We start from the raw sequence: 16538 nt of genomic DNA on the forward strand, positions 1-16538 counted from the left end.
GGGCTATGCATTTGGTGCTTATGCCCACTTCTCCGCTACGGTTGCCTTCTCCAAGTAGGGACTCTATCGTCTTGCTCGGAGCAGGTGATTCCGGAGGTGCGTTTTGATTGGCCCTCCTCTGTATAATCTTCAGCAGAGGAGACCGGATGGTCTGGGCGATGTGGCCCAGCAGCGTTCGGGGTTGTGGGCACTGAATGGTAGGCACGGTAGTCGACCGATCTGTTTGTTGTGTTTGTGTATGTGTAATTGCATTTGTATTTGCGGTGATTGTGTGTGTGGTCTGTGGTACGGATGTCACAGCTAGAGGTAGAGCGGTTGAGCCATTTCTTTTGGCAGCCCTTGATGCGGCGCTTCTTGCGAATGCGAGGAAGACAGCCCTTTCGGCATCATTCTCCATGATGGTGTGGAGCGAAGATTGCTCTAGTCCCTTCTGGAGTTTTATTTCCAAATCCAGTCTCTCTTTGCTAAATCTCGGGCATTCCAATATGATATGTAGAATCGTCTCCTCGCAATCTGGATCGCAAATACATGAAGGATCGTCTCGGAGGTGGAATCTGTGAAGATACGCCGCAAATCCTCCGTGGCCGGTCAGAATCTGTGTGTCGACAGGTGTTAGCGCCGATTTCCTTACCAGTTTGCAAGCGGTCTTTGCATCTGGTAGGAATATTTTCGTAACCGATCCAGTTTCTGAAGAATTGTATCTATCCTGCCACAACCTGACGGTCTCTTCCCGTATCAGCCGTCTGACGTACGATATAGGTACTTTATCGTAGTCAGGGGCTGTTTTCTTAGTAAGAGCCGCCTTTTTGGCCAATTCGTCCGCTCTTTCATTGCCCGGTGTTCCCACGTGAGCCTTCAACCAAAAGAACCGCACTGTCCTATTTTCCTCATGGATCTGCCTGATGCAACTCTTCATCTCAATGGCCAGAGGGTGAGTTGCCGAAGGACTCCTAAGTAGATCGAGTGACGATCTAGAGTCGCTCAAGATGTTAATAGAGCCCTCCTTCGACTTTCTTGCCATGTCCACAGCTCGAAAGAGTGCGTACATCTCCGATTGGAAGACGGTATTGTGCGGTTCTAGCCGGAATGTGGAGTATCTGAGTTCCCTACTTTTGTCCCACCAGGTTAGGGCAGCTCCTACTCTGCCCTCGATTTTGCTACCATCAGTGTAGATGAGTGAGCCGACGATGTGGTGTTTTTCCATGTCTTCGGGATTCAGACTCTCCAAGCGCTCGTACTCGGTTGTCATGAGTAGAGATGGATGGGGATTTTGCATCGGGCCCACCTTGCGCTCCAGCTCTCTACCTGGCGGAAGAAAGTCCACGCAGTGACCTTTCTTGGTCTTGAAAAGTATGGCCGCTTCTCGGATCCGAAGGTCAAGGGGGAGTAAGCCTGATAGGATGAGTGCCGATGTTAGAGACACCGTTCTATACGCTTTGCAGATCTTCTGCGCAAAGCCTCTCTGCAGTGAGTCTAGTTGTTTTCTAATGGACAACTTCTGTGCTGCTGTAGACCACGCGCTTGCCGCATACAGGACGATGGGCTCTATCACCGCCACGTATATGGTCCGTACTATCTCTCCGTTTAGACCCCAAGACACCTTTGCCGCGCGCGCTAAATGTTTATATATGTTCGCCGCTTTCTTACACACAGCGGACGCGTGCGCATTAAATGTGAGCTTAGAGTCCAAAATGAGCCCCAGCAGTTTTATTTCTTCTACAAGCCTCAGGCGAGTGCCGGACATATGGACTATGGGGATGTCATATTTGAGCTTCTTGGTCATGACCATCGCATTGGTTTTATGTGGTGCGAAGCTCAATTTATTGCGTTTACCCCAGTCTTGTACGGCAGCTAGGGTGGATTCGGCCGAGGCTTGCAGGTTGCTGGTTTTCTGGCTCGAGAAAACGAGGACCACATCATCCGCAAAGGCTTGGCAGTACACTCCCATACCGTGTACCTCCCTAAGGAGCGAGTCTAGGATAATATTCCAGAAAGTCGGTCCACCTATGGATCCCTGGACACAACCTTTCGTCGTTTCCTTCTCGCAGGTTGCTCTGGCATAGTTTACTATGACCCTTCGGTCCTTTAGATATGAAACGACCATGGCATAGAGGTTCTTCGGGCAATGTTTCTCTATCAGCTGTTTTTTTAGAGCTGGCCACCATGCATTGTCGAAAGCGCCCTCTATATCGAGCGATACCAGAAGCACTATCTTTTTTAGTTTAATTTCCCTCCTGATATGCCCAACTAGATCGTAGAGGGCTTCCTCCGTTCCCCTTTGTGGCATGAATCCATACTGGCCATGGTGCAGCGTAGGGAAGAGCCTCCACTGAAGCCTGCCTATTAACAGCTTCTCGAGTGTCTTTCCGAGAATCGACAGGAGTCCAATAGGTCTGTAGGACTTCGGTTGGGTGTAATCTTCTTTAGCTGGTTTGCGGAGAATGCATACATGAGCGACCTTCCACTGTTTTGGGAAGTGGGACAGTGATCAGTGAGTATTACAATTACTCATTTTTTGAATATTTTGATGAATAAAAAAAAAATCGTTATCGTTTTCTTCTTATTACAAAACAATTTGTAGTAATCACAAAACAATGAGACTCAATTAAGTTGTAACGTATTCTATTTTGACTATATTATTCTTGGAAATATATTTTAAGAGGTTTCAAACAAAGATGAAGGTTCCCAAATCGACTGTATTTTTGTGTGTATTAATATATTAAATTTAACTATAACTTTTGAGTACTTGTCATGTGGTCATTTTTAAATTTGAGCAATATCTGAAGAATATTTTCTTTTTTTTGTGTCGCTAGGTTGGCAAACAAGCGTACGGCTTACCTGATGGTAAGCGATTACCGTAGCTTATAGACACCTGCAACACCAGAAGAATCGCAAGCGCATTGCCGAACCAATCCCCAATCCCCCCAGGAGCTCTGGTCACCTTACTCACCAACAGGAACACAATACTGCTTGAAAACAGTATTATTTTGCTGTGATCTTCTGTAAGGTCGAGGAACTACCCCAGTCGGGCTGCTCCATATTTTGAGCAGGAAATTCCTGCTGTGCCCTACCTCAGTTATATTTTGTGAGTTATCCCTAATAATATGTATTGTACTACAGCTGTCGATGTAATTATTTTTTCTAAAAAACCTTAGCTTACTTAATATTAAGTAATAATAATAATTTTATATAATTATAAATCATGTCTTCAATTCAGGATTATTATTGGCTTATTTGTATACATATAAACTTAATATAATTAATTATTATTTCAATATAATACGAGTATTTTAACAAAAAATAATATATTGAACTTATAGTCAATAACTACTAGTCTAGAACTTAAAGTCTTTAAATACAGTAACTTAAAAATTCAATTTAATTGAAGTACGTCTGTGTTTGTGAACGCTAGAGAGAGCAGCTGAGCAGATGGAAAGCAAATCGCAAAAGCACTAATCACAGTTGCGATATCCCGTGTAAAACTTTTACAATGACATGGTGGCAAATCCAGGATTTTTTAGGTAGTAACCATAATTCCGAAATATTAGTATTCGTTAACTTCATAGATTTTTTTTTAAATTTTAATGTTATTACACTTTATATCATGTGTAGGTATATTTGTCATTCAAATTTCAAGTGCTTACAAGGAAGTGTAGAATACTGAAGTATTTATCTTTATAACATTATGTTAGTTGCGAAATACACACAAATAAGTCAATATGTCTATACAACGTACGTAATTGTCTAATATAGATAGATAGTAGATACTTAGAAAATGACGAATTGTGTTTCTATACTGTTTATAACTTAGAATAATAGGTTTCTATCTCAATCTCAAGAAACCATTTTGCTATCATTACTCGTTACAATTCGTTTTTGTACGATTAACTTTTTCTTCTTGGAGTAACTTTGCTTCTGCCTGTAACATCCCGCTGTGGGCATAGATTTCATTCTTTATGAAGGATAGGAACTTAATTCACTACGCAGCTCCACCGCGGGTTGGCGGATATATTCCCTACTATAAGTAACGATTGCTATCAGGTATCTTTGATATCAACAGGGACCGACAGCTTAACGTGCGTGGGGAGACTCACAAGGACAGACACCCAGACCGGAAATAAATTCAGAGTAGCAATGTGTGGTTATTCTTACTAAATAAACTAAATAAAATTAAATTTAAACTAAAAACAGACCTATTGTAGATATCACTTTCTCAGCTACAGTGAAAGTATAGCTTACAATTATCTTTATAATTAATAGCCTCTTTTTAAAGTGAATGTTGCTCTATATTTATATCAAACTACAAATTTAAATATTTTAACTGCCTACTTAAAAACATAATAATAAATGTAAACATACTTTTCAGTGATAAGAAACAGGGCACATACAGTACGAGGGAGTGTTCGGTGACTAATAATGACGTAGGCTTCTGTGTAAATACTTTTTTTCAGATAATCGCGGGCCAGAATATTGAATATAAACAGACAAACGTTGCTAGTGGTTCATAAGTAGATTAATCCGCTAAGTGTATCGTTGTGTTTTCAGGCAAGACATTACATATCAAATCAAGTAAGTGCCTTTTTGTTAGTACTTATTAGTAATAAATAATTATTTATAGTCTGTTAAGAGGAAATAAATTAAATTGTTAGTATTCCTCTTTCCTGTTATCAGAAAATTCTATGTAATAATATGTTTTTGATAAAAAATCCTTATCCAGTGATGTCATCAGTAACAATTACATTATAATTGTTTTATATCGTTCTAAATTTAAAGATATGAAAATAACAATGTCGATCAGTTTTGGTTATTTACTTGTTTTTGCGGCTTTTTTATTTCTTCTATACAATATTTTGAGACCAGAAAATATTAAATTTAGTGCTTTTTTTAATAAGTACCAAGTTAATTTATAACATTTTCAACCATATCAGTACATTTTTTACGAATATTTGATAAACTGTAATCTTATTAGACCGCTAATACTGAATGGGCTGATAAGTGAAAAGATAATGCGTAAATTTATTATATTATAATAAGTTTTAATTCAAACTATACAAATAGAAAAATAAATATTTCCGTGAATCAACAATATGTAAATGTCGTAATTATCATTTAGCAAGAATTTTACAATTTAGTATTGTTTTTAGAATTTTATACTTATTTACTAAATATAAATTAAATATTACTATTATAGTAGAGATACTTTTAGTCGAATTCGGTGTTTAAAATTTTTAAATGAACCCAACTTAATTTAATTCAATAGCTTGCTATTGATCAAATCAGAGCTTAGCTAGGTATTTTTTTTTTTTTTTAGTAAATCGTGCTTTTTGGAAATCATATTTCAATACGAATTACATATTAATAAAATATGAATAATATTTTTCGATCTCACCGACATAAAAAAAATATGACTGGTTATTTAAATAAAAAATCACGAGTGCAATTAGAAAAAAAGGGGGAAAATGATCGATTTGGAGACATGAGAGTTTGAACATTGTAATTAACGGCGAAATTTACCTTCGTATTCTAATAATATTGTAGCAGTTTTTCATTATCCGAAAACACGAACAAAACGACATTTTCTAAAAATGAATTCTAGCTAGATCGATGTATCGCCCCCGAAATAATATCGCATACTTAATGTGATTCAGATTATATACACACAAGAATTGCTTTTTAAAGGTATTAGATAAAATTAAAAAAAAATCGCTTTCTGAGTATAATTACCGTTTCAAATTTACACAACAATTTAATTTGTTTAAAAAATATTTCTTATATTATAAATACCAACAATTTCGTTATTATGGTTATTCGCAGCCTTTTTGTAACTCAACATTTACCTGTATATTCTGTTCTCAAACCATCATATCAGGTCAAGGCCTCTATATATCTAAACATAAAAAACTTGAACCGGATACTCGCCATGCATTGTCATGTCTCCTAAGCGATTGTTAAGGCGTAATTTTTGCCATCATTACACGCGATCTTGATCCATTACTCTATTTAAATTGACGCACATTAAGAAAAAATTACATAAGTAATCTATCATTCGTTACTTTTGTAGTAAACGAGTAACTAATTTATTTATATTTTATATGTATATAAAAACAAACACAAAAAATTAACACAGTAAATAATTATTTCTAATACTGAAAGTATTTTAAATACAACTTAAAAATTAAAAACAAAAATTTGACAATTGTTCTATAGACCGGATATTAATACCGGAGTGTTCTTTTTTTTTATCTATCAAATAAAAAATATGCGCAGAATTACAATTACAAGCAGCAAAAGAAAACCATTTAGGCTTGTACAAGCCTGGTACAAAACAATTTCAAATAGAGTTTCAATAGGTTGAAACTACAAAAAAAAAAGAAACTCTTATATCTTAATCTTATATCTTTATTCTATAAGATATATTACGTTATTTTAATTTAAGGGAACAGCTTAATTAATTATTTTACTTCTTAAATTTATTTGCCGCTTAAGCTTTATTTCCCCTTTTTAAGAGAAAGTTTTAATGTTTAGACAGCAATCATAGAATTTGACAAGTGTACTATAAAGTCTTAAAAGAAAATAATTATAATTTACTATATTTGGAATCTATAATTATTTTACATATTATAATGTATGTTTGCAAATGATTTAATAACATTTCACTATCGTAAGAACGTCATATCAATGCAATTGAAGTGATTATATGTAGGTCAATCAATAAAAAACAATGAAATAAATAATCATACTACTGTCGTGATTATTTATAAAATACTTTTATATCAAAAAACATATATTATTATAAAAAAACAAGGCTGCTTTACTAAGATAAATTTGGATGCGCTATATAAGAACAAACTGGTTAAATATTTAAAACTCATATTGTATTTAAAGCTTTTTATTTTTATTTCTTACTCACATCTAACATATAGGTAGAATATAATTTATTAGACATAAAAAGAATAGGGAAAACAGGATGGTTCATAAATAAAAGCACAATGAAACCAAAACAATTAAAATAATAGAATAGAAAAAAAAGACTACACCTAACTCATATAAATTAAAAAATACGTATTGAAAATCACTATTACTGTTTAGTATATTGTTAGTTTCTATATGACATTATTAAACATATTTTTGGTAGCTAATTGTATTCTTTGGTACATATATTTTTAATTGTAAACGTAATCATATAATCTAGTATTATTTATTAACAACAATATTTTTTAATATTGAGAGTAAGAATAACCCTAAAGTAGATCTGACAGTTTCCATAAGAATCAATGTATTGCAAATTCAGCTCACTAAATATAATTTGGCCCTAATTTTTTAACATTTATCATTAACTTCGTTCGAATTGTGTTTATTTTTTATTTACTAATTTATCACTTCTTGCATAAATATAATCAAACACTTTTACGTAGTAAAAAAAAGAAAAAAACAACAGTACAGAAATAAAATTAAAAAAAAAAAGTAGTTACAATGACAGCATGCAAAGGCGGTCTTATTGCTTTAAGCAATCTCTTCCAGACAACCTCAGGTAAAAGGAGATTATTAGTAACAAAGTGCGGGATTGTGCAAAAGTAGATAAATATAAATAGAATGTTGTGTTTATATTATGTCTATAAAAGTTACCTAAAATAGAATTTAAACGTTTTAAAACCAATATATTATTTATTAATTGCTATAATATTGTAGTTAATTAAAATTAAATACATATTTTTACGAGGAAAATTTAATAATTGTATATAAATAGACCGTATAACAAGCGCACGGCTTACCTAATGCTAAGCAATTAAAAAAGCTTATAGACGCTTTCAGAACCAGAAAGCATAGCAAGCGCATTGCTGACGTTACCCCCAATCCCCCCAGGAGCTCTGGTCACCTTATTCACCACAGGAACATAACACTGCTTGAAAGCAGTATTATTTAGCTGTGATATTTTGTAAAGTCGAGTTACTTCCCCAGTCGGGCTACTCCAGATTTTAAGTTGGATATTTCGTGCTGTGCCTTACCTCACTAAATAAATAATATCATCACGTTGAACATTATTGTAATTCATTTAATAAAATTTATCATAAAAAATAACTTTGTTAGTATTACAGAATAATGGCTAATGAAAATGAACGCGTTGTTTTTCCCGATGAAGTGGAACAGACCAAAGAGAAGGTTGCGGAAGAAACGCAAGCCACGGAAACCAATGGTATAGAGCAACCGCCTGAGAAAAGCGAAATTCAGTTAAGAAATATGATCACAGTTCCAGGCAACTGTCCGCCAGGTCAACAGCGTGGCGCTGACGGCATTTGTCGCGACATATTTTGAAATTTAAGGAAATCTATCAATAAGGATTATTTAAATTTAGTCATAAGGTTTCGAAACATCTTATTCTTAAGACTTTCTAGCATTTTATGTTTGATGCATTGCCTTGTTTAAGAATTTTATTGTAAATTATCACATAGCAGTATTATTTGTTTACCTGTTTTTTTATGTGTTTTGTTTAAGTAAACTTACTTGTACTGTATTTAGTTTTTTTTGTGACCTTTTTAATTTCTAGTACTACTTTTTAAATATTGTTTTCTACATACTAAACTGATAATATTTTGAACGTTTACCATTACTTTTATTCATAGTTTTGCATTAAAACGTCAGGGTGTGTATGTAACACAGTCATGTAACACAGTCATGTAACACATAACATGTAACCTGACACTATTCAAGTACGCGTGAGACAGCATAAATAATATACGAGTACTGCGCCGTCTCTTTCAACTTATTCAGGTGAAGAAATGCTCAAATATATTCTAAGATGCTCGTTTAACCTTGCAAGTAAATTCACGATTTTCCTTTTTCTGTTGAATGTAGAACTACCTGTTTTACTTTTCTCCGTACAAGATTTTAAAAATATTTTTAAAAAATTCTTAAGAAACCTTCACTCATTCACATACTTCAGTCAATCGTAGTCTATCGCTAGACATAGGTCTCCCCAAGCTCGCGCCATCCCGATCTTAGCAGGAGTGTTCTAGAGTGGAGACCATGTGTTGACAAACTCACTGTGGGACGTTCTCCGACCCGGCGCTTTACCAACGACGATCTACGTAAGATTGAAAAAGAGTATCAACGAGTAATTAGATATGACCAAAAATACCCTTTAGATCATATTGTTTCTGCAAACTTATTATAATAATTAACATAATAATAAAAATATTTAAAACAGCCAGCTGAATTCTACGATTCGATATGTTATTAAAAATGCGAAGAACTTCGTTCAGATCAACTTATTTTGTTATTTTTTTTTTCAAAGGCCAGAAATACCAATAAAGCCATTCTCTTGCGACCCAGCCTTTGAGGCCTATTGATTGAAGTTAAAGTTGAAAATCGCTTCATGTGATGGCGCTTCTAATGCCATCTATACACAGAACAAAGAATTATTATAATATGAAATGAATGTCACAAACTGTGGTATGTTCGGAAAAGTTTAGATACCCTTTGCTACAGTTTTTTTTGACTCAAACTATGATCAAAAAATTTAATCATAATAATTGATCTTAGTTTTTGGTATTTTTAAGGTAGGGCATTGTGATTTCAAGGTAGGGCATTGCCCCACAATGCCCTCTATATTGAATATTGTGGGGCAATGCCCTCTTCCCCTAGCTACGACCGTGGTATGACTGTATTAAAATTTAAAGTACAAAATAAAAAACTGTGACCATAATTAAAAATTTATTGTATATATTATTATTAAGAGCTTTTATTTAACTTGCAGTGTATGTAAGTATGTTAGGTACATATGGTATATGTTTATTTCTAACAAGATTCCACCAAAATCTTGCAACACAATTTTGAGCAAAAATTTTGTTTACTCGTTTACTTTGGATGACATTGCATAGTAAGCTGTTTGACGTAATTCTAAATCCAGCATGGCGGTACATCCAAGATGGGGGACTAGTTAATTTTTAATACATTCCCACAATATGGGTATCAAATAAAAGGGATTGCTAAGAGTAACTCGACATATATAGTAGACATTACTCTAAATCCAATATGGAGACATGACTCTAAATCCAATATGGCAGACTTTTAAAGACGACGGACTAATTATTTTATAAGCACTCCTATAATATGGATATCAAATTAAAGAGTTTGCTGAAAATAACTGGAAGAATAGAGTGTCGTTTCTATTAATACCATATCCGCCATATTTAACTTTCAAAGATGGTGGACTAAGTTTGTAATGCTTTCTTACAATAGTGGTTTCAAATGAAAGGGCTCATTGAGAGTATACTCGAAAAATAAAGTGACTTGTCTCTAAATCCAATGTGGCAGACTTGTTAAGATGAAGTAGATACACAAAATACATATATGATTTTGTTTAATTTTGTAAAAATATTTTTTTTTTTAAATTATTATACAAAAATATTGATGCCCTGAACTACCGTCAAAATTTAATTTCAATACCCCTCGCAAACATCATAGAAAACCGATTATGTTCCTGCATCCTGCAACTGATGCCATTGAGGTAGGGCACAGGAGGGATTTCCTGCTCAAAATATGGAGCAGTCCGACTGGCGTAGTACCTCAACTTTACAGAAGATTACAGCTAAATAATACTGTTTTCAAGCAGTATTGTGTTCCTGTTGGTGAGTAAGGTGACCAGAGCTCCAAAGGGGGGGGGGGGATTGGGGATTAGGTCGGCAACGCGCTTGCGATGCTTCTAGTATTGCAGACGTCTATAAGCTACGGTAATCGTTTACCATCAGGTGAGCCGTACGCTTGTTTGCCGACCTAATGTAATAAAAAAAAAACCCTCCTTTGCAAAGATCAGTTTTGGGTACTAACTCGTCGGCTAAGTATTATTGGCATAAAATTTCAACATCTTAGAAGACAATCTACTATCGATTTACCATTTGCTAGACGCTGTGCTTTTAAGCGATGTACTTCTTGTAAGTTTTGTAGCATTTGTTTAATCGCTACTTGGATAACTGATCTAATGACTATCTACTGAATTGTGTTTAATTATACGCATAATACGGTGTTTACCTACATGAGTTGTTCACTGAAACCAAGCATAATATATGTTCCATTACGTAATGAATATTTTAGTGTAGTAACTGCTGGTAAATCGATAAATAAAGAAAGAAATAAATAACACTACTCTCAATTAGTGTTACTCGTATGTTCCTGTGGTGAATAAGGTGGCCAGAGCTCCTGGGGAGGGTCAGAGGTAGTTTCGGCAACGAGCTTGCCATCATCTGGGTCGTCCACTTGTTTAACAGCCTAGTCGTATAAACAAAAACTTTGTTTTTAAAAAAAGTTTGCAGACATCTATCTCATTTTGCTAATAATGTAGGTATTTTTATATAGTTATACGACTCACATAAATAATAGCTTACGATGTATGTAGTACTCTTAGTTGTTTATTGTTCTTAATGATATCTGTTATTCATAATAAGCTTTTTTCGGATTAGCATGGTGGTCATTACTTTAATTGATTGACAACTTTTAAATTATTTATGCATAATATCACATTACTATTCAAATCTCTTCAAGTAAGATTACATAGTTAAGTTTGAAATTATTTACTTAATAGATAAATGGCAAAAATATTACATAAATGAATGTTCATAAACAAGTAAATAGTACCCACTGATTTGATTTATATTACTTTTTATCCTTCTATATATATTTTAGTATCTATAATTGTGTCTGGTTTATCAACTTAAGTACCATCCGACAGTCATAAGTTGATTAACCGGCTTCGTAGTGCAACGTTGTGTTTGCAGATTGTAAATCGTTTATTTAAAACAAGTGAGTAGTAATTCTTTGTGTTACTCGGATTCCATTCAACTAAAGATAGGTATAGTTGATTAAGGTCTTACGTAATTAGTTAAGGTAGCGTTTGTAGTGACCCTGCTTTCTGCTCCGAGGGTTGTGGGTTCGATTCCCACCCCGAGTCTGGGTGTAATATAAATGTTTATTTATATATGTATTATTTATAAATATGATTATTGAAAAAAAATGTTGCTATACCAGCCGGCTGTTACCTATAACACAAGCATTAAGTTGCTTCCTTTAGAAACAGACGACTATGTGTGTATTGTGTAGATATTTATTTATTATTTCTATATAAGACGGGCAGCAGCGTCATCGGTGCGACAAAGCCAGCCCTTCGGTCACCAACCCGCCTGCCTAGCGTGGTGACTATGGGCAACACACTTGAGTTCTCGCCATTTTTGGTGCGAACTTGTGGAGGCCTATGTCCAGCAGTGGAATATATGTATATATATGAATGTTTGTCTGTGTGTCCTTTATAGACTCGTAAACTATGCATTTGATCATGTCATGATCTTCAGCAAAGTTAGAGTGTTTCCAAAAAAAAAAGCTTAAATAACATCGTTGACGATAGTTAGATTTCCTATATTGCTTTTTTACTCGTATGATTTCCAGAAAGAAGCGGGACTAGCTTTATAAGGATAAAATGCGATAGGTAGTTTCGGTGAATAGTTTGTAACTTTTTAATGCTTCTTAATGTCATATAACTTGTAATCTAATTTAGAGAAAATATACTTTTGTCAAGAAATACTAAAAAAAATAGAATCTACAAGAGTTTAGATATATTTGTTAGTATATTTGTACAATTATAATTTTAGTTATATTTTCTAATTGTAAACCAAACCTACAATATGAATTTTAATTAGGTAGGTACTATTTACATATACGAGTACGTATTTATAAGAAACAGAGTAAATTTCCGATTTAAGTTAGGTTGTTTTCGCTAAAGTCGTCAGGCATTATAAAAAAGGATAAATTAGATTAACAACATGAGTTTCGTAACATTTTAAGAAATAATTATTCAAATTTTGTTTTTTACTGAGAAGATTTGTAAAAAATGGTATTTTAACATTTATTATAAGACCCGTTTAGGTATTGATTAAAAATAAATAAATAAATGATTATTTCAAATTTCTATTAAATTTTTGCTTCTCAATATATCTTAAATATTTTTATGTCTTATCGGAAATAGAAATTATAGAACATGAAAATTGATTTTTTGACTTTTGATTACAATTATATATGATATGATTGCAATTATATTTTGTAATGTATGGTAAATTAGGAGATTAGTTCGTATTACTAGAATAACTTAGACAAGGACCTAAGGGAAAGATTATTTTTCGCACGACTGTTCCGTGAAGCGTGATCGAGAGCGAGCTCTGCGAGCAGTTTGGTAGTTGTAGCATATTAAAAAAGAAACCATAAATATAGTAAAAAAAGGGTCCTAAATTGTTTTAACCTTATGCCTTAATGTACCACTATACCAGAGCAGCTGTGTAGATTATTTACTTATAAATAATTATTACGTTACAGATATGGCAGACTACAATAATCGTGTGATTTATCCAGAAGAGGTTGATAAGTTGAAGGAGGAAGCTAAAAGAAAACGTAGACAACTTGTAAGTTTCTATGTAATATTTTTAGGCTATGTATTAGTATTACAGGTAATTTTGTCAAAAGTTTTCTATTTTAACCAAAAATTATAAGGACAAAATTTATTAAACTCTATAAACTTCTTCTGATCCGAATATACCTAGATTCGAATATACCTACATCCGAATATACACACAAATAACCCAACTGATTCCTTTTTTTAATATAAGTGTAGACAAACATTCGAAGCAATCGGTAGTAATAATAAAATTAGTAATAACCCTTCCCTTGCAGTCGGGTAAAAACATCAATAAATTGTGTTTGTTAAACCGCTGAACAATATTTATCCCATCAAAATATTTTTATGTAAAATGTTGGCAAGTCGAGACTTCATTGCTCGCACTCTCAAAAGGATATCAGATCTATATTAAATGATCATAGTCAAAATGTTCGGATTGGCTATTTCGTCATGCTTCTTGGTCGTCGTTGATGTCACCATTGCCTGTTTATGTTGTTGTTGACGTTGTTCCAAATAAATACCTACTGCAAATATGGTGAAATAGTGAAAATTTAATAATAAGATAATTATGTATTTACAGCAAGCAGAAACTAATTGCAACGCTATTTACTATTCTGACGAATGTGAAGAAAGTCAGCCAACAGAAGCACTAGAAACAGAAGTGCCAGAGGAAGAAGCACCAGAAATAGAAGCACCTGAAGAGGAAGCATTACAAGAAATAACTAAGGAAACAGTAAGAACAGAAGAATCCCATTAGTTCCGTAGTTAGTCACATGCAAACGTCAATGTAAAAGTGAACAATTTAATACGGACAAATTTGCTTTTGACTTCAATCGCAAAAGTTTTACAAATTTTAATTTGTCAAAGAGTTAATTATATAGAAATTAAACACTGTGGATTTAAATTAACAAAAAATTATTTGTTTACAGAATAAGGCAAGAAACAGCAACGCTGTTGTTTTTACTGACGAAGAGCATGAAGAAAAAATGTAGCCCTGTTTTAGAAGCTTGCTTAGCGAGTCAAGCTACAGAAATGAAAACAAAAAACTTGTTTTAAGTCACCGTCACAAGCCTCTTTATTTTTGTTACTACTTTCTAAATGATTTATCAAAAAGAGTTTCAGACCTTTTCAATTACTATACAGTTTCTCATAAATGTTTTGTAAAATATCAATTATTTGATATATCTTCTATACTAATAAAAGGAGAGCCGTTTTTTTCGGTTGTACTGCAAAAACTACTAAGTCGACCGGAATAATACTTATACCATAGGATGCAGCCTGTTACGGAGAAGGTTTTAGTTTATGATATGTTGGTGATTACTTATCGAGTAAAAAATATGAACAGATATATAGTCGCTATATATTTATAAATTATTTACACAACACAAAAACAGGCTTATGGCTCACACAACACAGGCTTGTGTGAGCCATAAGCCTGTGTTGCCATTACCACCATAATCATACAAAAAGCCACAAATATTAATAGATTTATACATAAATATCAAGAAATGTACCAGAACTATTTTAGAGTTTTTAGGCAGTTTAAATTCATGTCGTCGTAATCCATTTTTTTCTGTCTAGCTTAGTACGTTTTACGTACAATGGAAACTTATTTATAAATTTCATAAGAAGAGAACCTAGAATCTTTCCCTAACGAATACCCAGTTTTAGCACATATCCAGAAGACTTTGTTTCGTTCATTGAAACTTGTTCAATTATTGTGTATATTTTTAACCATCAAGCAATATCAAAGCTTCTTATGTTATCATGCGACACATACATTTATGTAATATAGATTTTGTGTTCAACACAATCAAATGTCTTTTATTAAACGCAAAACAAATCTATAGCAGATTTTTCCGAAGTATTGTATATAACTTTAAAAGAGCCATTCTGTTAAAAAACAACCATTGGTAAAAACCCTTTTGTTCACTGTGAAGTATTCCTCCGTCATGGGATATTAATGAACGCCTTTCTATACATATTATTACCGTTATTTTAGTGACAATATGTATATCTTTTTAGAAAATCAAAAAGAATACATCCCTCCTTTATACAATAGAAAAATCATTGTTTTTTCAAAATAGATAACAATGAAGACACATATTATGAAGCGTATTGAGGGGTAATAAAATAATATTTGTCGTGGACTTTGTTAAGGTATGATATAACAATTAATGTTAACGTCTAACTCACATATTATGTACTAGCGGACCCGACAGACTTCGTTCTGTCAAAAAGATTTGGAATGTAGCAGTTTTTTGTTCGTACCTATTTTATAGTCGGCGCAAAAAATTCTATTGAACAGAACCACCTGATGATAGGCGGTGTGTGTGGTCCAGCTCGGGTGACCAAAGTATCTTTGCTTCCACGAACTTTGGCCACCTTTCTGTGACCCACTAAAAAACCCCGACTGGGATATCTGCTAAATGGGCTTCAAACTAAGAGGCGAACTTAGGGTTCAAACCTGATTGGAAGATAATCTTAAGGGACAGTGGAAACCTAAAGGTAACAAATATTTAAAATTTGTGTGCCTCAATGACATAAAATAGAAATAGACGGGTTATTAACTGACATAATTGTATTTAAAAGTGGCGCAAGTCTACGTCACAGAACGCACGACGCATCGTGCCCGATCGCGCCGATTTGGCCCGATAGTGTCGTGATATTAAATTAATAATTAATGATAATAAAACTCTTTTTTAACGCGATTTATTTGACATATGTAATGACTGAAAACTGATGCATTTTATGTCACGTGCCGAAACTAAAACAAAAGAAATAATATCGCGAAGCCAACCAAAATAAAAATCAGTACTAACGATCAAGACATCTTACATTTTTTGACTATTCAATTTGGTCGGGTACGCGATATTATCAATTTTGTTGAGTTTCGGAACGGGACATTAGATCCTCCAACGCGAACACGCACACTGTTTTTAACCGACGTCCAAAAAAGGAGGAGGTTCTCAATTCGACTGTATTTTTTTTTGTATGTTAGTTACATCAGAACTTTTGACAGGGTGGACCGATTTCGACAATTTTTTTTAATCGAAAGGTGGTGTGTGTCAATTGGTCCCATTTAAATTTATTTGAGATCTAA

General features: G+C 33.7%; 1 long non-coding RNA gene across 1 annotated transcript; it reads left to right on the forward strand.

Annotated features, from left to right (window-relative positions):
- Positions 1–4459: 4459 nt before the first annotated feature.
- On the forward strand, positions 4460–8512 carry LOC123653988. Its single transcript, XR_006743170.1, has 2 exons — positions 4460–4569; positions 8097–8512. It is a non-coding gene; the product is annotated as an uncharacterized LOC123653988 (long non-coding RNA).
- Positions 8513–16538: the final 8026 nt, after the last annotated feature.

This window comes from Melitaea cinxia, chromosome 5, assembly GCF_905220565.1.
Source record: "Melitaea cinxia chromosome 5, ilMelCinx1.1, whole genome shotgun sequence".
NCBI classification, from domain to species: Eukaryota; Metazoa; Arthropoda; class Insecta; order Lepidoptera; family Nymphalidae; genus Melitaea; species Melitaea cinxia.